This window comes from Carcharhinus amblyrhynchos, chromosome 4 (genome assembly GCF_965287045.1).
Source record: "Carcharhinus amblyrhynchos chromosome 4, sCarAmb.v2.hapA, whole genome shotgun sequence".
Classification (NCBI taxonomy): domain Eukaryota; kingdom Metazoa; phylum Chordata; class Chondrichthyes; order Carcharhiniformes; family Carcharhinidae; genus Carcharhinus; species Carcharhinus amblyrhynchos.
This window is the reverse complement of record NC_137327.1, coordinates 35,996,044-36,021,227: the sequence shown is the minus strand read 5'-3', so window position 1 is coordinate 36,021,227 and position 25,184 is coordinate 35,996,044. Positions and strand designations below refer to the sequence as shown.

Genomic DNA, 25,184 nt, shown 5'->3' with positions numbered 1-25,184 from the left:
CACTTGTACTAAATCCTGAAGATGCAATCAAATCACCATCAGTTTTAAGTTGATAACTTCCCTGGAGTATTACTTTAACTCATCCAGTGACATGCACTGTAGTCAAAAGAGTGTGGTTTTCAAGGCAGACAGCATTTGTGATAAAACGCCAGTCGTATTACCATAACAAAAGCAGAAAATGCTGGATAAGCTCAGCAGGTCTGGCAGCATCTGAGGAGAGAAACAGAGTTAACATTCTGAATCCATATGACCTTTCTTTAGAACTGAAGAGGAATAGAAGTGCAATGCACTGTAGGGGATATGGAGCAGAACTGAAGGGCAGGGACAGGTCAGAGCTAAGAAGATTGACAAATCTGTCGTGCACACAAGACAGAGTGAGTGTTAATGGTGCCATTAGGGACTGAAAAAGTGCTAATAGTAACATAAAAAGTAGGAGAGTGGAATGAGTCAACAAGGAAAGAAAGGTTAATGCTCAGAGATCGCAAAACAAGTAACTGGCGGTTGTGTGGAGAAGGGATGTGGCTGCGTCGGCGCAAACCAAGGAAACAAAAAACAAATTCAGATCAAGATGGAGGAGAAAGTTCAGGGTCTAAAGTTGTTGAATTCAATGTTGAGAGCAGAAAACTCTTTAACTTGCCCAATGGGAAGATTACATGTTGTTCCTCTTGTTTGCATTGGACATCACTGGAACAGTTCAGCTGGGCAAGGATGGACACGTGGGCATGAGTGCAAGACGCTGAGTTGAAATGGCAAGTGACAGGAAGGTTGGGGGCCATGTTTGCGCGTGGAGTAAAGGTATTCTGCATAGCCATCACCATGTCTCCACAATGTAGAGGAGAAGATTGGCAATAGCTCCCTCCACAGATGCTGCCAGACCTGCCGAGTTTATCCAGCACGTTCTGTTTTTATTTCTGATTTCCAGCACTTCCACCATTTTGTTTTTATGGTAGCCACATCATATTAGGGACGAATTGTTTATCTCGCACAAATCATCCATCTTCATTTTCTATCATAGAATATTTGATGAAGATTAAGAAAGTTGGAAGGGAGGTGGGCAACCTTGTTTGGAAGTGCTTCAGTGTAGACAGATTTATGGAAGTGAACTGTGGCTTTCAAATTCTCAAAATGTATATTCGCTTTGCAACAAAAGGTACCTATTTACTCCTAGGATGCAATGTGGATATCTGTAGGTGTTTGCAGGTAGGTCTTCACAGTTATGTCATTTCAGCTTGCTAGATTTTGTGCTCATGTCCTTGGGGTGGGACTTGAACTCCCAACCTTCTCCCACTCTCAGGGGTGAGTATTACCATTTGAGCCACAGGAGCTCAGTTTCACAGTTAAGTGACTTACTAAGCCATTCCATAATTAACCACAAAAAGTGCAACTCCAGTCGCACAGATATAGATCACAGATCTCTTTCCTGAATGACATTGGTGACCCAGTGGTACTAAATGGCAATTTAGTCATTGTTCTTGTTATTTTCTTTCTAGGCCTGAATTGTTAGTACGGTAGGGGGATTGGAACATGTTCCCGTGGCTCCAGCAGCCCCGATGCCATATTATGCTCTAACGAGTATTGATTGCCATAAAGCTAGACTGCCACCCTTACTGAGGGTTGGGGGGAGTGCACAGCACTGCAGCGGCTGAAAGAGGCACTGCAGGGAATTAATCTGGAACTGTGACCCAGTGGATAGGTAAATGGCAGGGAGTCCTAGGCAGAAGAGTAAGAAGAGTTTGGGGGGGGGGGGTCATGAGGAGGTTGATTGGGGCCTCAGCGGGGGTGGGGAGGGGCATTTGGAGAACACCAGACTGCGAAGGCAGGGCACCCCCAGTCAGGAGAGTACCTCTGATGGAGGCACCCACTCACCCTATTCCTACCCAAGGTTGGAATCTGCTTTTTTTCCCCTCCCCTCCCTTGAACTGTGATCCACCTAAAAATCGCCAGTCTAAAAGTTGAAGATGGGTGAGAAAGTGGTCATTTAAGCATCTTAATTGGGGCAAGGGAGGGCTTCCTGTCCAAGACCTTTGCCTGCTTCAGTGTGAAACTGCAACCAGGTCAGAATAAGCGAGAATCCAGAGGGAATTCTATCCATGCAATACCATACTCCCCATCCCATCCTCCAGAACAGTCTGGAGAGAGGAGTTTTTATATTTTACCTTGATGAGATTTGATCTCATTATATCCTTTTCACTTGTCCAATAGATAACCATAATGCATATAACCATAAGTATGAGATGTTATTAAGACTTGCCTGGGCTTTGCCAATCACCCAACAAACAAGAGAAATTTGTGTTGAAGTTTATTATTTTCTAATTACAAATCTCTAGCCATTTAGCATTCAGGTTAGAGACATAATTCTCTAAGGTTCACTATCTATTTCTAGGTGCATGGGAAGAGGGTAGTAGACAATATAGTCCTAGTGAGCCTGTTCTATCACTCACCGAGACCATGGTTGATCTGCACAGGCTATTTTTACATTACATTAGGTACATTTTACACATCTACAATTGGAATGGATTTTCCTTTTATATAATTTACTTTCTGCATTAACACCGCTTAGTATTTGATACTTAGAAAGAAAGGTGACCTAACACCCTGCCCTCATATGCTGTTCTGCATTGTGTGTTATACAGGTGCCTCCATTCTGCACTATTTTCTGGGTAACCTGGGCAATGTTTGCCATTCAAATAAACATTACAAGTAAGCATTCTGGTTGTAATAGATGGTTCATGTGTTAAAATCAGGTTTTTCAATAAATTATTTTATTTCCCACTTTGGTGTAAAGTGATCACAATTCTACTAACAATAATCATCCAAGCAAAAATTAAAAGGCTCATTTAAGGTCCTGTGCTCAACAGATGTCTGAATAATTGGCTAAATAATATGGCTCATACATAATTGAAAGCAAAGTAACAGCGGTCGTTCATCCTGCAAACTTAAGACAGCGATTTGTGATAGGCTTTGTTACCAGGTTAAGCTTTATTTGTCCTCATCCATTTGTCTTTATACACACAAGGCACATACACACAATCTATGTTTACAGTAGATAATAGTGGATCTCCATGGTTTTCCCCATGAAAGTCAAGACAAAATAAATTTCCCTTCGAGTATCACTGCTACCTCTCCAGCTAAAATCGGTACAGACCAGCTTTGAGTGAGACATTCATAATCTTTATGGTCCAGTAGCACATAAGATAGCCACCTGTCCATTAAACCAACTGGGAGCACTAATTTGACTGCAAGGATTTTAACTCTCTCAACTTCATAGGAACAGGGGTAGGCCATTCAGCCCCTTGAGCCTATACAACCATTTTGTTAATTCCATTCCTTGTATGCTTGAGGAAAGAACGAGTCCTAAGTCAGCCTGTACCTTTGATTTCCAAAAATGAAGAGTACAGCGTGGCAGCACAGTGGTTAGCACTGCTGCCTCACAGTTCCAGAGACTTGGATTCAATTCTGGCCTTGGGTGACTGCCTGTATGGAGTTTGCACATTCTCCCCTCATCTGCATGGGTTTCCTCCGGGTGCTCCGGTTTCCCAGGGTCCAAAGACGTGCAGTTAGGTTGATTGGCCATGCTAAATTGCCTCTTAATTTCCCAAATTGTGTAGCTTGCATGGGATTAGCCATGATAAATGTGTGGGATTACAGGGATTGGGAGGGAGGGGGAGCCTGGGTAAATGAGTTGGTGCAGACACATTTGGGCCGAATGTCCTCTTCTGCACTGTAGGGATTCAATGATGGATTCACAAGCATTCCCAGCTTCTTCTCCCCCCCCACCCCGCCCCCACCCCCTCCCCTCAATAGCTAATGAGAACATTTTTTTATCCTCTTGTAATGAAACCCAAACACTTCTCCAGTTGAAGACAGCTGCTCTTAATCACCCACTATTCCAAAATAAGCACATTCAATGTGATCTGTACTTTTTAACTGTATGCACCCACTTTGGTTCCATACTTTTTTCAGCATTCTTTCCTAATGAGAAGGTTTGGAAGATGCCATTGAAGGAACTTTAGTGAGTTGCTGCAGTTCATCTTGTAGATGGCACACAACCTAATTCCCCAAAGCCTGTCCATGTTCTAAAAAGGTACAAGTCAAGAGTATGATGGAATATTCCCCCCATTTGCCTGGATGTGTGCAACCTCAACACACAAGAGATTCAGCACCATCCAGGACAAAGCAGCCCACTTGAATGGCACCCCATCCACCATCTACCATTGAGATACAACAGCAGCAGTGTGTACCATCTACAAGGATGGCACAGTGGTTAGCACTGCTGCCTCAGTGCCAGGGACCCGGGTTCGATTCCCAGCTTGGGTCACTACCTGTGTGGAGTTTGCACATTCTCCCTGTGTCTGCATGGATTTCCTCCGGGTGTTCCAGTTTCCTTCCACATTCCAAAGATGTGTGGGTTAGATGGATTGGCCGTTGTAAATTGACTCTTATTGTCAGGGGGACTAGCTAAGTTAAATGCATGGGATTATGGGGAAATGGCCTGGGTGAGATTGTGGTCGGCCCTGACTCGATGGACTAAATAGTCTCCTGCACTGTAGGATTCTATGATTCTACAAGATGCAATGCACCAAGGTTTCTTTGACGGCACCTTGCAGATCCATGACCTCTCCCATCTAACAATATTACCATTCCTTCACTGAATACATTGAAGCTGGCATTGGCAGATTTTCAGTTTCTTGGGGAATTGGGGGATATGGGGAGCAGGGTGGGAAAGTGAAGTTGAAGCCCAAGATCAAGCATGATGGAGGAGGGTTAAGGGGACCATTTGGGCTACTCCTCCTATTTCTTGTGTAGGGCTCATTTGCTACTAGAAAAATATAGCATGAACACCATACTACATTCCCCTTCTTTGCAGGCAACTAAAGCTTTAACTCCTTATTAACACAAAAACATCATTGGAAAATCAATGAATGCTTAAAATAAATATTCTCCCCAATGTACCTTTCCAGAATCCATAAGGGTGAAGCAGGGCAGGAAAACATTACACAGAGGAGCATGAATAGAACTTAATAATTAACAGAACATAATTAATGACAAATGGCTATATTCATAAATGACACTTAAGATAAAATGAGTTTCCAAGCTTGACATGATTGAGATGTGGAATTTGTCTCTCTTGATTCCGGAGTTCTTACAATATAAATGTTGGATCAAAGCAAATACACTTGCATTATAAGTTGACACTTGATTCAAATCTATTTCTTCTTGATTAAGAATATTACTACCCAAACTCAATTTTAAGCCTGGCAATCAGAAGCAGAGCATCTTTCTGACCATATTTTCTGCCAGGTTTTAAGTATTGTTCCCAATGTGCATGTGCTATCTTGCTCAAGATCATCAGTTCATCTTTCCCTTTTGTTAAGTGCTGAGCACCTGCAATGTTTTGTGAATGGAACAACTAGTTTCAAGAAAAAGACTCCTTTGTTTTACATAGAACAATTTTCAAAACTTCCACTTCATACGTAGTATAGAGAAATAAAGCTTTTGTAAGCTGAGAGTCTAATTACTTTCTGCAGACAGATTATACTTTGATCTCCAATTACTTCCCATTTCTACTTTGCTCGAGATTGTGTAATTGTTCGTAAATACAAAGGAACTTTTATTGTAAGCAATGCAGATGCTTGGGGCTGGGGTTTCAAATCCGGGACAGGAGCCCAATCATTCCCAGGTCTTTATCCCACGTTGAGAGAGCAACAGTTATTTTCAAATATTAAAGATTTAATTGGCCCGAGGTTGAGTTTGGTGCCCAATCAGCAGTGCCGTGAGCGGCCTGGAGGCAGGACATGGATCCAAAGGACCCTTTGAAATGGTTGGCAGAAACCATGACTTGACTTGTTGTTGGTGGAGGAGATGTTGCAGAAGCCCTGTTGATCTGAATGGCGGTGACATGAGCAGGCCCAAAGTGTCCTCCAGGTATTCCAGTTTTCTCCCACAGTCCAAAGATGTGCAAGTTAGGCTGATTGGTCATGCTGAATTGCCCCTTAGTGTCAGGGAAAAATGTGTGGGGTAAAAGAGGGTCTGGGTAGGATTATCAGTGCAGACTCAATGGACAGAATGCTCTCTTTCTGCACTGTCAGGATTCTATGATTCTATCCTTAGGTTTCCTCCCAAGGATCCCACTTTTGAAGTCTGTCCTTATTACTCTACCACTGCTGAAATCTCTCCTTGTTTCTACCCAGTGTCAAAAGAGCCTGTTCCCATTTCCATTCCCCCAGCTACTGCTCATTTGTTCGCTGGGGCTTGCCCCTCTGCTGCCCAAGTCATGTCAGCAACTTCTTGTCCCCTCTCAACATTCTGACCTCTTTCTGTTGACAAATACAAGCCTCTTAGTACCAGAAATGGCAACTCTGTGCCACAAGTCACTTTTTATTCTCACTCTTTGATATGAGTTGACCAATGCAGCTGGAAACTGCATTGCATTCCCATGCTCCCACAGTGCTCAGGACATTAACAAACTGAATGAGCATTTATGGAGGTGATGACAGTTTCAGAATCCCCACCCAGCCTTCCCCAGAAAATCACATCACATACCAGAGGCAGCAAAATCCAGTAAATATCCTCCAGGAACACCATTTTCAAATCATGTCCATTCTCAACCCCACCCCCACTGGCATTTGAAAATCCGGCCCTTTGATTCAGATTGCCTTTATTTAGACCTAATTAATTGGTGACTTGATGCACAGTACATTCAGAACATGCAACTTTACAGACTGCATGATGTTAACTTTTCCATAGAAGAATGTGTTCCATATCACTAACTTTTCATTCATTCATGTCAAATGGAAGGTGAACTCCTGCAATAAAATTTTCACCAAAAACATTCCACAATGTCAGGTGAACATTCCTCAACAGACAACGCCTGAAGAGTTGCCCAAATCCCTAAAATCATTCTCGGACTTCCACAGTGGAAATGAATTTTCCGAGATTGTTAATTCTTCAATTTTCAGGAGTTGGGAGAAAAATATTAGATTCACATTTCTTCTTTGGAGTCAAGAAAAACAAACCATCCTTCTAACAACAGGAACCTTGCCTTTGTTGCTCACTGCAACATGATCTCCAATTTCAGCCAAACGCTTCATAGATAACATACATTCTATCTCATTGGAAACTGTGTCCACAGCAATGAGCCACGATATAATAGCTGAAATGTTCTACACAAAATGAATTGGCACATTATAATTAACTGGTATCAATTGCTTGGAACATTCCTGCCTGTCCCCCTGTCTTTAAAGTAGGCCCATGGTGACAGTTTCATAGCATCACAGAATCCCTACAGTGCAGAAGGAGGCCATTCAGCCCATCAAGTCTGCACCGACTCGCCAACAGAGCATCTCACCCAGGCCCTATCCCAGTAACCCCACATATTTACTCTGCTAATCCTCCTAACCCACACAGAGACACTAAGGGACAATTTACCACGGCTAATCCACATAACCTGCACAACTTTGGACTGTGAGAGAAATCCCATGCAAACAGGGGGAGAGCGTGCAAACTTGACACAGACCAAGAGTCCAAGAATGTGCAAACTTCACCAGACCACATCCAAGGCCAGAATTAAACCCGGGTCCCTAGCGCTGTGAAGCAGCAGTGTTAATCACTGGTGAGTTTCAAAGATTAGAACATGTAATCCACCCACATCAGCTTGACAGCTTAACAATATTGCTGAATAAATCTGAATTGATTCGAATTGTCACCCGAGGAAAGATGTGAAGTTTATGCCTCAAAATGCAGTTTACAAAAAAATGTAGGCAGCGCAAAACAAGCAGTGCTGTTAAATTTCTAAGGAGAAGTAGTAGGATTTTCAATTAGCTTTGCTGAACAGCTTTAGTGACAGTCTCATAAAACCATACAAAATGGGATGAATAAAGTACAATGACTGCAGTAGCATTTCCATTGCATCAGGGAAACATTCCAAATACCAGTCACATCCTCTTCCAAGGATTTTAGACACGATCTTACTAGAATATGTTTCACACTTTGGCAAGTAATTGCTGATTCAAATATTGGCAACGTTTTTGCACTTTCACCCAGAAATCGGTTATTTATCCGAACTGCCTGGTTCAGTTGTTGAACCAAGTGTTTAACCGTACTTGTTGCAAATTGTGCTGACGCAGTTACGCACCATTTCACATGCTGAAATCATTTGCAACATGAAGTCCGCACTTTCAGCACTTCTGAAAGACAATCGGCCTGTTCAATTTAAAAGTATTCCTCACATTCTAGAGAGGAGGAAAGACTGGCTCAGATCAGAGAGAAAGCCGAGTACAAACAAATGGGAAATGCAAGAAAAGTATTATTCTCATTCTACGGCTAAGAAACAAGTTAGGAAAGAACAATATGCAATTTTAAATGTCACCAACAAGGTTATAGGACAAAAATTACTGAGTTAATAATACTTAAAATTAAATTCAATTTGCCAATTAAAAACAGCAATCCTAAAAAAAATTAATTACCTTACAGCACTGTACATTTTTTAAACTGGCATCCAATGCGTTTCATTTCCTTTGACTAATCAAGACTTTGTCTAATAATTGTACACTCAGGTGAGTATTAATGTGAGGCACCAAGGAATGATAATAAACATGTGCTCTTAGGCTGATTGGTGTAACAAATTGTCCCTAAATTAGTCTCCCCTCAATCTGGTTTCCAATGTGGAGTGCCATAAGTGTAGACAAGGGTCACGGGCGGAAGAGGGAACTCACAATGTTAAAATGGCGGCGCGGGCTCGTTGGGCCAAAGGGCCTGTTTCCTGTGCTGTGTTGTTCTTTGTTACTTGGAATGCTTCATAAACGTGAACTATTGTAATTGTGGCCCTATATATCATTTTATTCTTTTTATAAACCATCCAAAAAAAGAGGGGGATGAACAATAATAGCAACTTTCAGAATATATTCAGTACAAAAACTCAGAAATATAAAGAATTAAACTGCTCCAAAAAGCAGATTGGTAATGCGACATGAAAATAGCATTGCAAAATAATGCACAAATATGCTTTTCTTTAAAGTTTATTTATTGTCACAAGTAGGTTTACATTAACACTGCAATGAAGTTACCGTGAAAATCCCCTAGTCGCCACACTCCAGTGAATGTTCAGGTACACAGAGGGAGAATTTAGCATGGCCAATGCACTTAAACAGCAAGTCTTTCAGACTGTGGGAGGAAACTGGAGCACCTGGAGGAAACGCACGCAGACACAAGCAGAACATGCGGAATCTGCATAGACAGTGACCCAGGCCGGGAATCAAACCCAGGTCTCCAGCACTGTGAGATAGCAGTGCTAACCAATGTGCCACACTGCTATTATTTTATTTAGTACCAGCAGCGGTTTAAAAGAGTGGTAACAGGAAGTTCATACTGCTGCACCATTGGCACATAAACATTGATGCTGTAGATTGCAATTACCCTGCTAGAAAAACAAGATAAATCCAAAACAAGATATGTTCACATTCACTTGTAAGACTCAAGTTGATTATTTGCTGGCAACTTGTACCTTCGCCCTCAAATTTTTTGCCATTAACCAATGTTTATTTATTTATTAATCACAAGTAGGCTTACATTCACACTGTAATGTGAAAATCCCCTAGACAACTAACTAATGTAAAGGCAACCAAGATGTTTATAAAATTTAGAGATTCGTTAAAGGTTTCATCTTGGTACTCCAATGACTTGGAAGAGCAGAGTATGCCTTCTGGTTTGCGACACAGTCATTTAGTCCAAGTGGTCCCTAATTTCAACTCATGCTCACCAGTTCGCCTAACTGCAATATCTGTTATTGCTCTTAGCTGTTCACATCAAAATAAGAAACATTTGATTGGGGAGTGGGGTGTGTGGGGTTGTGCACATAGTTATGGTAGAGGATAGGGGTACACTTGGCTGTGATACGCTTCCCCATCCAAAGGGTGAACCATCTGGTGAAAATCATCAGAAATTTGCACCTGACATTGAGCTAGTTTTGCGGAGGTGAAACTTCAACCAAGTCACCTCACAGATTAATCATGCCAAGTCAAACATTAACACCAGATTCATGTGATGTTGGATGTGCGTGTGTCCCAGAATCTGACATTATGCGATGAACCCCAACAAATGAGCACAGTCTGCTGACTCAGTTGCAGAGAAGGAGGATATCACATGATAATCACTAGACTGGCACCACAAAGGTGTGGGTACATACATCAAGACAAATTGACAGGCTGGGTCCTTTCTGCCTTGTTAAAAAAAAAGGCTGAGAGGCGTCAAATAGAGATCTTTAAAATGATTAAATGTTCTGATAGAGTTGATAGATGTTTCCTCTTTTGGGGAAAACCATAACTAGCAGCCAACACTATGAGATAGTGACTATGAAATCCAGGAGAGAATTCAGAAGCTGCTTCACCGGGAGTGGGAAGAACATAGGATTTCTTTTTGGGAGAATTGCATCCCAAGTGTCGAATGAGTTTAAAAAAATCTTCCACATTTGGTGCTCTGCAGAGTGCACTAGTATTAATCATGCCAAAAATCAGGGATGGGGTCTATTCACAGCAGGAAACGCTGGCAGCACCGAGATAGGCACATGCACAGTGGCCCAACACTGCCAGCCTCCCGATCACTGGCCAGCTCAATCGCTAGCTAGCCCCGCATCGCTGGCTCTCCCAACACCCCACCTCCGCTACCCAAGCATTGGCCCCCCCCGAACCTTTCCCCACAACAGTCCCACCCTGATCCCTCGCCCCCAACAGTCCCGCTTCCCCTCCCCCCAACCTGGACGGCCAGTCTCGATTACTGGCCTCCCTGACTCCCGCACCAGAGTGGCAGCAGGATCACCCCACCAACACCCGCGCCCCCGCACCCCCCCCCCCCCGCCCCACCCCACATCGCCCCAGAGGTGCCACCGCCCCATCAGGCCCTGCCTCGATTAAGCCCTGCCCCCTTCACACTGACCCATGCCAGTGGGCAGTGTCAAGATGCCCCCAGGCATTGGCACTTTGCCCTTCGGGCAGTTCCAGGGTCCAAGCTGGCGCTGCCAAGGTGCCAATGCCAAGGGGCATCCCCCCATGCCTGACCCTTTGGGGGGGGCCTCAGTTGTCCATCTTCATTCCAGTGAGGTTGTCCCACCACCTCCCTGTGAGTGGGCAACTATTGTTAACCCCGCAGGACTGAAACAGCTCCGGGGGTGGGGTGGGGGGGGGGGGGGGGGCGCTGTGTGTGTGTGTGTGTGTGTGTGTGTGTGTGTGTGTGTGTGTGATGTTAACAGGCCCGGAGATTTTAGTCTCAGACCCGCTAATTATATTTAAATTACATTGAAATTAACATTTACATAAATTATGTGGATCCGTACCAATTTCTGGCACGGAGCTGACAGCGCTGGAAATCCAACGCTGGGAGACGTGCTCAGGCCCAGCCACCCACTGGGGAACCCACAAAATGGCCCCACTTAGAGCCTCCTGTCCCGCTGCAATAAAAAAGCAGCACAGCGGGATGGGAAAATCGCCCCCATGAAACTCACTACCACAGGAAGTGCCTGAAGCAAATCATGCAGATTTGTTTTAGGGGAAACTACAGAAGCATAAGAGTGGAAAGGGAATGGATTACTACACTGGTAGAACTAGATGCAAAAAGATGGGAGGAAGCTTAACAAAGCATAAACATCAGCTGACTGGGCCGAATGGACTGTTTCTGTGCCCTATATCCAATGTAACCCTGTATCATTTGTAAACTCAGGATATAACTGGTATTGTGGGTAGGAATTGGTTTGGGTGAAAGGCCTGAGTATAAAAGGGGGTTTCGCAATCAATGAAAATCTAATTATGACTAAATAAACAAACTTTAATAAATAAACTTTAAAAGAACACAAATTCTCGGGTGTAATGTAGTCATAGTTTCAACTTGCATGAGCATTTGCGTCATTTCATTTGAATCCATCCAGATTAAGGACTTGCCTGCGTTGAAATCAGATGGAAACTCCAGATCATTAGGACAACGTCAAGAAGTCTTTCTTCATACAAAAGGGCAGCATCAATTTGGCAATCTGTCCTGCAAAAAAGTTTAAAAGTTCACTTATAAAAGTGTCACAAGTAGGCTTACATTCACACTGCAATGAAATTACTGTGACAATCCCCTAGTCACCACACTCCAGCACCTGTTCAGGTACACGGAGGGAGAACTTAGCATAGCCAATGCACCTAACCAGCATGTCTTTGGGAGGAAACTGGAGCACTTGGAGGAAACCCACGCAGACACGGGGAGAATTTGCAGATTCCGCACAGATGGTGACCCAAGCCAGGTAATCGAACCTGGGTCCCTGGCGCTGTGAGGCAGCAGTGCTGACCATTGTGCCAAACCTGTTGGGGCTAGGACATTTAAAAAAATCCAAAACTTAGGTTCAGTAAAAATATTACAGAATACAAGGCAAAAGTGTGTAAATACAGCTGAAATACACATCAACAATGATATAACACAGTTGCTGAACAAGTTTGAAGGGCTGAATGGCCTACTCTGTTCCTTAGGGTGGCACGGTGGTAAGCACTGAGGCCTCACAGTACCAGAGATCCAGGTTCAATTCTGGCCTCCGGTCATGTCTGTGAGGAGTTTGCACATTCTCCCCGTGTCTGCATAGGTTTCCTCTGGGTGCTCCGGTTTCCTCCCACAGTCCAAAGATGCGTGGGTTAGGTGGATTGGCCATGATAAATTGACCCTTACAGTCAGGGGGATTAGCAGGGAAAATGTGTGGGGTAATGGGGACTGGGCCTGGGTGGGATTATGGTTGGTGCAGGTTCGATGGGTTGAATGCCCTCCTTCTGTAATGTAGGGATTCTAAAAGATTCTTCTATTCTAGGTTTAAGGTGCACAGGCACAACTGGGCTAAGTGTGAAACAAAACAACAGAATCAAGAATGAATCCAAAAGATGGGAGAAAATATAAATGTAATCTTCTACCAATCAAAAACAAAAGGATCAACAATGCCATGAATGCTGTCCTCCCCTTTATTCTGATCTGGTGATGGCAACTAAAGGTGAGCAGTGTATTAGAAATCTGCAATGCGAATATTAAACTCAGCAGTCTTTCCCTTTACTTAGCTTATCTCCCAAGTACGTCTAAAATTATAGTAATCACATATATCACAAGTAATGGAAATTGAGGCCTTTTTATTGTGATAATTGTAGTACCCCAAGCAAACTTTCTTACTGGTTGATTCATTCTTTTAAATACATGTTTGCTAAATACTTTTAAAATGTTCAAATGTCAAAATATTTTAAAATAACATTCAACCAAACCATTATTATTGAGCAACTTGTACAGAACCAAACAATAATCTACCTTTTTGTAATTGGAGCTCTACACCGTGATTATCCGGTGACTAAAACGTGCGCCTGAGGTCTGCGGCTATGTAGCGCCATGGCTGATTAATGCAATTCCTTCTCATCCAGAAAGCAGCTCTCCTCAGTCACTGCAATTGCAATGAGACAGCAGCAAACAGCACACAAGTCACGGGCAAAAACGTGCTTTTTAAAATAGCTGAGAGGCTGTCAACTTTGCTGTTGAACTGACTGCAGCGAGCTCAGCAGCATTTGCAGTGCTATAACAATCCTTAAAGCGATGATATCACATCAGATGTTATCGTTACTGTAGGAAGTGGCTTTTACAGGAAGAATGCAATTTCAAACTGACAAAATGCAGAACGCTTGGGCACAATACATATGATTTGGTTTAGGCAGGTGCCCTCTACCTTTGCCATGATTTAGGAACTGGTATTTGTTTCCGCCGTTGCTTTTACCTCTTCTGCTAACTCCTTTCTGACCCACCAAATCACCTCACTCCAAAACAAACTCAAAGATGGCCATTTCCCCAGAAAGGAAACAATTACCTGGTTTAAAAGGCAGGATTGCCTTCCCCTCACCAAAGCGAGCCCACTCAGCCACACATTTCACCATCTGCCCTGCCCAAACTCCCCAAACAGTATTCTCATCATATCCGATCTTCTCCCAACTACTATGGCACCTTGCTCCCTCCAACATCTCACCCTTTTCATCCCCCATATCTCTAATTTAAATCTCAATTGTTTACCATCCTTCCAATAGAAATGCCTGCTCAGAACAGCTTCCTGACCATATTCGTTGAGCAACTCCTCAGCCTTTCAGTTCCCCACCTTGTGCTCTTTCCTTCAAGTTCACCCTATATACACACCAATAGATATCTACCACTGAAATTTCCTGTGGCCTTCCAACTTTAGGAGCCTCAAACTATTCACTTCTTCATCTCCCTCACTGTCCACCATTTCCTAGTTCCTCCCTATATCTGGCACGACATCAGTCATATTAATCTGTCCGCCAACTCCTTTCCTTCTGTCTTATCCTTCCTTCTTTAGAGGTTTCATTCCTACCAAGTTGCTTATGATAAAGTCCCATCTTTTCAACCTGAATTCCGACGGACACAGCATATTCACCCCAAAGTTATTCATTGCACCTCTCCACTTACAAGTTGTCCTTTGATGAAATAGTACAGTTTCTGTATGCATCTTAAAAACGCCCAGTTTGATTTCAACACTTTATCTAATCCCCATGCACCGTCAGGCATCGGTTGCAGATGACTCAGAATTTCAGTCAACTGAACACGCGGGAAGCCAGAAATATTCCTCTCAGTCCCTGCCCAATTTCAATTCTTCCTTTCCGAACACTTTGGGCAACTAAACCTTGGGAGCCCTGTTTTAGCCTGGGTTAAATTTCGAACGCTATGCATTATTTATCATTAAGACCACCTCAAACACTATATCACCCCCACTATTACTGGAATCCTTACCCTCTCAAAATAATTTCTCCTACTCAGTAACACCCTAACTTCCACTCTCTATATTTTTAAGGTATCCAAATCCATACTTCCCACATCCTGATCCACAGCAAATCCTGCTTGTCCATTAACCCCACCCTCTTGCAATTTACAATGGCTTCCTCTCCCAACAGCACGTCAAATGACTGTCCCTATTTAAATACTTGCCCCCCCCCACCCTAATAATGACCTCCAAACCCCTCCCCCCTCCTCATATCTTTCAGGACTTGGATACTGATTTTTAGCTTTCATTCTGCATTCCCCACCCCATCTCCCTACTGCCAATTCAATCATCTGTGACAAAGTCTACAGCCACCTTGGTCGTACTCTGATACTCATTCTCCATGCTCCTGTATATCTCTTTCCCTTTGCCCACCTTAAGTGCTTTCTTAAAACCGCTCTTCATCCAAACTTTTGGCTACTGTTAAAACCTTCCCACAGTAACTCGTCATTCGATTGTTCTCAGTGAAGTGTTACATCAGTAAAGGATGTTATAATAAAACCATAAGGTGGGGTCCATTTGGGCACAATAATGTAATAGACAAATGGGTTTGCAATTATTAAAATTAAAATTAAAAAGTATGGGTGCTTCCTTTAACAACATTCGTATTGACAATCCCAGCTCAATTATGCAGAGAATACAGTACTGTTGTGGGTTGGACGCCAAGATAAATGGATGAAAGGTTTATATTATATTATATCACTCAGCGTCAGTAGTTTGGAAAATTATAAACATTTATTTTCCAAGGACCACAACAACGTCATGAATGAAGTGTTAGATAAAATAATTACTGATAAAACTATGGAATAGTATCAGAACTGAAACAGAAAAGAATAAAAGTAGCAATCTAATTCTCTGGCTACTCAAATCCTGCAAGTTTGGTTGAACAAACTTACCAACTAATGGAGATTTTCAGAAGGTGAAATCTGATCAAGGAGTCAGTTTAAAAATATCAGTACCTCTTACCAGTGTTGGGTCTGCCATAGATATTCCCTTAAAAGGGCACTGCATCACTCCCAAGAGGTACACATATCATTCTCCACCCTCCTGTATGTCTCTACCTTTGATCACTCCAAGTACTTTCTTAAAACCTCTCCTTCACCCAAACGTTTGGTCACACTTACAAATAAACAGGAAAATACCTATTATTTATTCTTGGAATGTGGGACACTGGAAAGGCAATGGGAAAAAGTATCAGAATAAAGTTGGAGAGACCATCTGGCATCAACCTTGGCCTTGGTTTCTGACAGCATGCTCAACAGCTGGCAAAACCCTCCCCACTGACGTCTGGGGATTTGTGCCAAAAACTGCCTCACTAGCTAGTGTAACAACAGCCTGGTAGAGGTATGATCACCAGTTACCACTCCCAGATATACCCTGACAGGACAGACTCACTAGAGATGGTGGCACATTGATATAAAGGAGGGAGTGGGTCTGGGAGTCCTCCACATCCATGCTGGACCTCATGGCATCAGGTCAAAAAAAAAGGAAATTCTGCAGATTGCCATTTCAGCTGCTCCTCCATGTGAAACTTGGAAGAAGCACTTAAAGTAACAGGAGCACAGAATGACATCTCAGTGGGGCTTTTTAAAGTCTATCAACCAGATTAGTTTGGTCGACCCACCACTGACTGAACCCTGAAGGGCATAGCTGCCATATTTGGTTCGATGTGGAGATGCCAGTGTTGGACTGGGATAAACACAGTTAGAAGTCTCACAACACCAGGTTAAAGTCCAACAGGCTTATTTGGTAGCAAAAGCTACACTCACCTGATGAAGGGGCTGCCAGCGCTCTGAAAGCTAGTGGCTTTTGCTACCAAATAAACCGGTTGGACTTTAACCTGGTGTTGTGAGACTTCTTACTATATTTGGCTTGAGGCAGATGGGGAGGGAATAACACAAGGTAAAAATCTACTTGACCTCATCTTCACTGATCTATCTACCTGTTGCAGATGCATCTGTCTGTGACAGTATCGTTAGGAGTGCCACTTTACACAAAGACACTCCCCATTTTGCAAATGAAGTGGCCACAGGTCAGATCTAACAGCTGAAAAGTGGACATTTATGGTGCACTGCGGGCCTCAGCAGCAGAAATATATTCCAACACAATCTGAGACCTCACGGCCTGGCCTATCCCTCAATCGACCACAAATCCAGCTGATCAATCATGATTTTAATGAGGAGTGTGGAAGAGGATGCTGGGAGTAGCACCTGGTATAATTAAACATCAGGCACTGAACTGCTGAAGCTACAACACATGCATAAGGGAGGCGTACATTAGATCTAGGCATTTGAGGACAGAGATAGCGTTAGAAGAATACAGAGAATGTAGGAGAGAACTTAAAAGGGGCATCAGAAAGGCAAAAAGGGGCCACGAAATGGCTTTGGCGGGTAGGATTAAAGAAAATCCTAAGGCATTTTACTCCTATGTTAGAAATAAAAGGATGGTTAGAGGGAAGATTGGTCCTCTCAGGGACAGAGGAGGGGAACTATGCTTGGAGCCTGGGGGAATGGGGGAGATCCTGAATGAATACTTTGCGTCGGTATTCACGCAGGAGAGGGGCCTGATGTCTGGTGCTGTGCTTGAGGAGTTTGAGGATCCGTTGAGGGAAATAGTCATCACGAGGGAAGAGGTGTTGGGACTCTTAGACAGTATAAAGACGGATAAATCTCCAGGGCCTGATGGCATCTATCCCAGGCTGTTAAGGGAGGTGAGGGATGAAATTGCTGGGCCTCTGACGCAAATCTTTGTCTCTTCTTTGGACACAGGTGAGGTCCCAGAGGATTGGCGGATTGCAAATGTAGTACCGTTGTTTAAGAAGGGTCAGAGGGATAACCCAGGGAATTATAGGCCGGTGAGCTTGACTTCAGTTATAGGCAAGCTAATGGAGAGGATCCTCAAGGATAGGATGTATGAACATCTGGAGCGCTGCAATCTGATCAGGGATACGCAGCATGGCTTCGTTACAGGGAGGTCGTGCCTTACGAATCTAGTGGAATTTTTTGAAGAGGTGACAAAAACGGTTGACGAAGGACAAGCCGTTGATGTCGTCTATATGGATTTCAGTAAGGCGTTTGACAAGGTCCCTCATGGTAGGCTGATAGAAAAGGTGAAGGCTCATGGGATACAAGGCCAGGTATGTAGATGGGTGGAGAACTGGCTTGGGAGGAGGAGACAGCGAGTAGTAGTGGAAGGCTCCTTTTCCAATTGGAGGTCTGTCACCAGTGGTGTGCCGCAGGACTCGGTACTAGGACCTCTTCTATTTGTGGTATATATTAATGACTTGGAAGAGGGGGTAGGTGGTGTGATCAGCAAATTTGCTGATGACACTAAGATGGTTGGATTGGCGGGTACTGAGGAGCAGTGCCTGGCAATGCAACAGGACATAGACAGGCTGGTAGATTGGGCAGATAGATGGCAAATGGAATTTAATCCGGAGAAATGCGAGGTGATGCACTTTGGCCGGAATAATGTGGAGGGGAGTTATACGATAAAAGGTAGAACTATCCGGAGTATAGATACGCAGAGAGACCTGGGGGTGCAAGTGCACAAGTCCCTGAAGGTGTCGGTGCAGGTGCAGAATGTGATGAGGAAAGCGTATGGTATGTTAGCCTTCATAGGAAGAGGTATAGAATATAAGAGTAGGAGTCTGATGTTGCAGTTGTATAGAACGTTGGTTAGGCCTCACTTGGAGTACTGCGTCCAGTTCTGGTCGCCGTACTACCGGAAGGATGTAGAGATCCTGGAGAGAGTGCAGAGGAGATTTACCAGGATGTTGCCTGGTATGGAAGGGCTGTCTTACGAGGAAAGATTGAATGAACTTGGGCTGTTTTCCCTTGAGAGACGTCGGCTGAGGGGGGATCTAATAGAGGTTTATAAGATTATGAAGGGGATAGATAGAGTAAATGGTGGTAAGCTTTTTCCGCTATTAGAAATGGATAGAACGAGGGGTCACGGGCTTAGGGTGAGGGGGGCTAGGTATAAGACAAATATTAGAGGGCAGTTTTTCACGCAAAGGGTAGTGGGGGTGTGGAATGCACTGCCGAGTAAGGTGGTGGAAGCAGGCACGCTGGGGTTGTTTAAGAGTCACTTAGACAGCCACATGAGCGGGCTACATATAGAGGGATATAGTAGGCCTTACTAAACATTGTAGGCTTGGGAATACGTTTTGCCTCAGGGATGTTAGTCTTTGCCTGTTTAATAATGAATTTTTTTGTCTCCACACGCATTTAAGTCCAGCAAGGGGCATGCATGCGGCAGGTTGTAGTGGGCTGCTCTTGGACGTTGCTTCAGGAGTTGCCTATTGCTTCATGTCGTTAGTGTGCTTAAACTGGACCATCTCAAGGGGAACATGACAGCTCAGAGACTATCTCTGTTACTGTGCGGATACATGGATTTGGGCCTGTGTCTGTGGGAGTTTGCACGTTCTCCCCGTGGTTGCGTGGGTTTCCTCCGGGTACTCCGGTTTCCTCCCACACCCCAAAGATGTGCTTTTAGGCTGATTGATTGGGTACTAAATTGTCCCTAAATTGGACCTCCCTGATCCTCGCACGTTAGGTGTAGACTAAAATCATGAATAGGTCACTGAGACAGTGGGACGGCGGCGCGGGCTCGTTGGGCCGAAGGGCCTGTTTCCCGTGCTGTGTTGTTCTTTGTTCTTGTATAAGCTACATGCATGCTAAGTGGAAGCAGGGCGCTATAGAAAGAACTAAGCGATTCAAGAATTAACAGATCAGAATAAAATGCTGCAACCCGACTGTATCAGGTTGTGAATACTGGTGGATAATTATACCAATTAGATGAAGTCACTCCATGAACATTCCCACTCTTTATGATAGCAGAGTTTGGCACGTCAGCGAGAAAGACAAGGTTAAAACATTCACAACCAGACTCAGCGAGAAGCACCATGAGCATAATCCATCTCAGCCTCCTCCTGAGGCCCCACCATCACAAATGAAAGTCTTCACCTATTCTAATCAGTCCACATAGTGTCAAGAAATTGTTGAGTGCACTGGACACAGTGAGAGCAGACAACCTCCCCACTGCTGTCCTGAAAGTTTGTATCTCTAACCAAGCCATTTCAGCACAGTTACAACACTGACATCTACCCAATAATTGCCCAAGGATATCCCTTCCACAAAAGACAAGGCAAATCCAATCCAGTTTTTAAGTTCATTTATTAGTGTCACGAGTAGGCTTATATTAACACTGCAATGAAGTTACTGTGACAATCCCCTTGTTGCCATACTCAGGCGCCTGTTCAAGTACACTGAGGGAGAACTTAGCATGACTAATGCACCTAACCAGCAAACTTTTCAGACTATGGGAGGAAACACACACAGACACAGGGAGAATGGGTAGAGTCCTCACAGACAGTGACCCAAGCCAGGAATCGAACATGGGTCCCTGGCACTGTTCGGTTGTAGCGCCACTAATTACCGTCCAGTCAATTACTTCCCCAAAAAGCTATCCTCAATTATCAGTGAAGAAGTGAGGGAAGGTGTCATCGATAATGCAGTTTCAACAACAAACAAGAAGTTCAACACTATCCAGGATAGACACTGCAGTTCAAGAAGATCTCCATCACCTTCTCAGGGTATTTAACTGAGTGCGAGAGTGAGCGCAGTGAATTTTCCATATACAGGAAGCTGTCAAGCGTGGGGCACTTTGCCACAAGAAGAACTGGGACAGAGACTACTGCATATTTTAAAGAGTAGGTAAACATTTGAAGCACTAGATGATGCAGGGTTATGAGGAGGAAGAAGAAAATTATAGGATCAAAATACTGCAGATACTGGAAATCTGAAATAAAAACAAAACAGAAGCCGGGAAAGTTCAGCCAGTTAGGGAGTATCCATGAAGCAGGATTTTCCGCACAACCCACCACGTGTTTCGCAATGGCGGAGGCAGCCTACCATTGGCCTGGTGCGGTATCTTCTGGTCCCGCCATTGTCAACGGCCTTTCCCGTTGTGTGCACTGAAACCCAGAAGAGGGATGCCTGGCTACAGAACCAAAGTTCCCACCAGCACGAACAGCCGGAAATTTCCAGCCACATTTCAGAGCCAGTGAAAAGTCACTCAACCCAAAATATTAAACTCTGTTTCTCTAGCTGCCTGACTTTAACAAAGAGCAAGCACAGAGAGAGAGTGGGAAAATGTCTGTGCTGCAAGCGTTATTTGGTTTTATGAAGACATTATGGATTGGGAGCAGTTAAGCAGTTTCAAGCTAGATGATGTACAGTTCTGTGAGAAAGTAATGTGTTTTCCAGAAATTTGAGATCTGCTGTACAGCATAGGAAATCAAACTACTTTATGATTTTAAAAAATCCTCAGCTAACAATATACAAAAACTAGACGTACTGAAATGGATCTGATTATCTGCATTTCGCCAAATGATAGGACATAGGGTGGCATGGTGGCACAGTAGTTAGCACTGCTGCCTCACAGAGCTAGGGATGTGGGTTCAATTCCCAGCTTGAGTCACTGTCGGTGCAGTGTCTGCACGTTCACCCCATGTTTGCGTGGGTTTCCTCTGGGTGCTCCAGTTTCCTCCCACAGTCCGAAAGACGTGCTCATTGGGTGCATTGGCCATGCTAAATTCTCCCACAGCGTACCCAAACAGGTGCAGGAGTGTGGCAACGAGGAGATTTTCGCAGTAACTTCATTGCAGTGTTAATGTAAGCCTACATGTGGCACTAATACAATAAACTTTAAGAACTTTTAACATTATCTCTTGGGGATCTTCAGCATAGCATGTGGCCAGCCTCAGAGTGAGTTACTTCTCCTGCGTGTCCATAAACTTTTGTTTTATATCCATCTGTCTTCAACTCTCTATTCAAACTTGGCAACGTTTCCATTTAGAATTTCTCCTTCCCCTGTTTCCCAGGAATTGGCAGCCATAGTGGAATTGATGAGATGCCTCGTTGTCAAGGAACTTCCTCTTTAAAAGAAAAATGATTCATTTCAAGTCTCAGCTCAGAAACATCTGCACCAACACCAAATGGAAAAATCCATACAGACAATGACACTTCTTCCATTCCTCGTTCATGAATCCACAATGCACAAGCTGCAAATGAGGCCAAAATTGTTCTGTTCTACTCCATTCATTTATTCCAAAAAAAAGACCCAATAACTGATAAATCTCTGCTATCAAACACCTAAGTAATTGAATAGTATATATTTTACACTATACCACATCCTGATGAATGTGTGTGTTTAGTATGTGAAATCTCACGACGAAATTGTGATAAATGAGCCACAGTGAATTAAAATTATATTTTCCAGTCAATACACATGCAAAATGTCCAATGTTTGTTTTTTGTTATTAAAACAAAAATGGGCAGTCTTCTCCAGAATCCAATCCGATCATTCCAAAGTATCGTGCCACATAGTGACCAGACAGTATTTAACCTGTTGTCAATTCAACTTTAAAGAAGCAACTTACATTTTCAATTTAGGTCATCTTTGGAGGACAAATGGAGAGATGCAAATGGAAGTCAACTATTTAAAATTACTGGGAAGGAAGATAGAGTTACCTTAGAAACTGTGGTCAACATTTTCCTGAGAGTACTTACTGTACTCTGAACAGGCAGGCTAAGGTCAGAAAGAAACGAAGGGTTGCTATGTTTTGTTAGGAGAAATAATACAATAAAAGTTAAAGCAAATTTCATTGTGAGCCCCCCATAAGGGGATTGAGCTATGAGGAGAGGCTGAATAAACTAGGCTTGTACTTGTTAGAGTTTAGAAGAATGAGGGGAGATCTCATTGAGACGTATAAGATGATGAATGGGATGGATAGGATAGAGGTGGAGAGACTCTTCCCGCTCAAAAAAGATAGTAGGACTAGGGGGCACAGCCTCAAGATAAAGGGGAGGCGGTTTAGAACGGAGTTGAGGAGGAACTTCTTCACTCAAAGGGTGGTGAATCTCTGGAATTCTCTGCCCGTTGAAGTGGTGGAGGCTGCCTCGCTAAATATTTTTAAGAAGCGGGTTGATGGGTTCTTGATAAGAGAGGGGATTAAGGGTTTTGGGGAGAGGGCGGGAAAGTGGAACTGAGCCACAACAGATCAGCCATGATCTTATTGAATGGCGGGGCAGGCTCGAAGGGCTAGATGGCCTACTCCTGCTCCTATTTCTTATGTTCTTATGTTCTTATAACAAAATGGCAGACAATGGTGCATTACGTGTTAAATAGTATTTGTTGCTCCTGGCAATAGTTTTAATAAGGCTATTTTACATTTCCATATCACTGTTCGCATTTTGGCCCTCAGTTCCTGAGCTCAGTTTTGGCTAGTATTTATTTTCAGTATGATTTTATTTTAGTGGTATTCTAACTTCGATGTAGACAACGTAAAACAACGTTAAGAATTGAATGCAGTTTAAGACTTCAATCTGGGTAATTTGTGCTAATAGTTCAAACCTGGCTGGATAACTTGTAACATGCCTGCTATGCGAAGAGCAACATTTTGCCATCCAGAGTTTGCCAGGAACACAATGAACACCACATGTTATTATGTGTAGCATGAATCGTATCCCTTGTAAAGCTAAATCAACAGCAAAACTACACAGCTAGGAGCAACAACTATTATTTAACAGAGTTGAATAATACAAGGGTGAGGGAAGGGAAGGTGGTGGCGGACAACTCGTAAAGTGGTGAAAGTAAAGGTGCATCCGTCTTTGAATCAATTTATTATTGTCACATGTATTGGGAAAATTGTGAAAAGTATTGTTTCTTGCGCACTATACAATGCATACTGTACATTGAGTACGTAGGGGAGAAGGAAAGGAAAGAGTGCAGAATATAAAGTTGCAGTCATAGCTAGGCGTAGAGAAAGATCAATTTAATATGAGGTAGGTCCATCCAAAGTCTGAATGGCAGCAAGGAAGAAGCTGTTCCTGAGTCAGGTGGTGATCACAAACTTTTGGATCTTCCTCCCGACAGAAAAAGGTGGAAGAGAGAACGTCCGGTGTGTGTGGGGTCTTGGATTATGCTGGCTGCTTTTCCAAGACAGCAGGAAATGTAGACAGAGTCAATGGATGGGAGGCTGGCTTGCGTGATGGATTGGGCATCAATCTTTGCAGCCATGATGTACTGAGAGTGGGTTAAATGTGCCAAGTGGAACTTCCACCCCTCACTGGGAAGCAGGTCATGCCCCTGGAGCTGCCAACCAATCTGAATGGCTGGCAGCTCATCATTCCCAGTAGCGCCAAAAGTGAGTCAGTGGCCACTGCTGGGATAGCAGGAGAAGAAGGAAGAAGGCTCTCAAAAATCAATCCTCCTTTCTTCTGCTCTTTGAAGGACTTTGCTAAAACATTGGGCTGCCCAAGCCAAATGTTTTATGGCATGGACAATGTATTATATGGCTCAACTGGCTTGATATCAAGCCTAATTGACCATGATTGCTTATTTGAATGTGGTGGGTGGCATGTCAATTTCATTTCCAGTATTTTGGTGGTAAGCTCAGGATTGGGTCGGAAGGTGGTGGGTTGGGTACCTGCCATATCTTATATGTCCCCTTCCCCCCAAAAATACACCTGGTGGGGAAATGTCTATTTCAAAACTGCTATAGCTACAGCAACTCACATGTTGTCAGTGTAATCCCATGCTCCAAGTGGGAAATTCATGCTTGCAGGAAAGCACAGGTTGGCAAACTTCCTTAAGTTCTCCAACACTTTATCCTTGTAAATGTGGGTCCATTTTAGAAACACAAAGATCTTGGATTTAAATTCACCCACCCTCAGATTTCCAATCCCATAGAGTCACATGAATCCAAAAATATATTTCTAATCAACTGCTAAAACCACACAATTACTAGCACACAAAACCAAAAGCATTTGCTAGTCAACAGAATAACTCCAGCTGTGAAGACATATTGTTTTGGCCAGAATGAAAAGTGAGGGCTGTACTTGCTGAAGTGCAATGCTTCAAGAGAGACTTTTCAAAGCAACAAGAGTATTTGAGAAAATACCCAAAGATCATTTCTGGTGTTTGGGATTAATAATAGAGACATGGTGGAGGTCAGAATTATTCTTCTTCAAAGGTGCAGACCTGATGGGCCAAATGGCCATCTCCTGTGCAATAACGATCTGTGAAGGTGAGAGAATGTGGGATGGATCGCAAATGGCTACAAGGTTATATTAATCGTGATACCCAAGAAAGCGTAGAGAAGCGAGATTAGAGCAGTGGTGGACCTTGAGAGCCACTCAGGGCTCCAAGTGTGGCCCATGAGACATTGGGTGGAATTTTCCTGTCCCATCTGCCACAGGAATCATAGCAGGTAGGACAGGACCATGCAAAGGTCCATTGACCTTGGGTGGGATTTTCCAGAGTTGGGTGAGCACGGCTGGAAAATCCCGCTCATCTTTTTTTTTTG

General features: G+C 43.5%; 1 protein-coding gene across 3 annotated transcripts in view; it reads right to left on the bottom strand.

Moving 5' to 3' along the window:
* The window catches only part of adcy7 (adenylate cyclase 7), a 147,937-nt gene that overhangs the window by 98,623 nt on the left and 24,130 nt on the right, over positions 1-25,184 (bottom strand). For 2 of the 3 annotated variants that reach the window (XM_080186975.1, XM_080186973.1), the window contains exon 2: positions 11,928-12,021. The gene's annotated coding sequence lies outside the window, so the exon portion shown is untranslated. The remainder of the gene's footprint in view (positions 1-11,927; positions 12,022-25,184) is intronic. The other variant, XM_080186974.1, reaches the window with a different exon arrangement.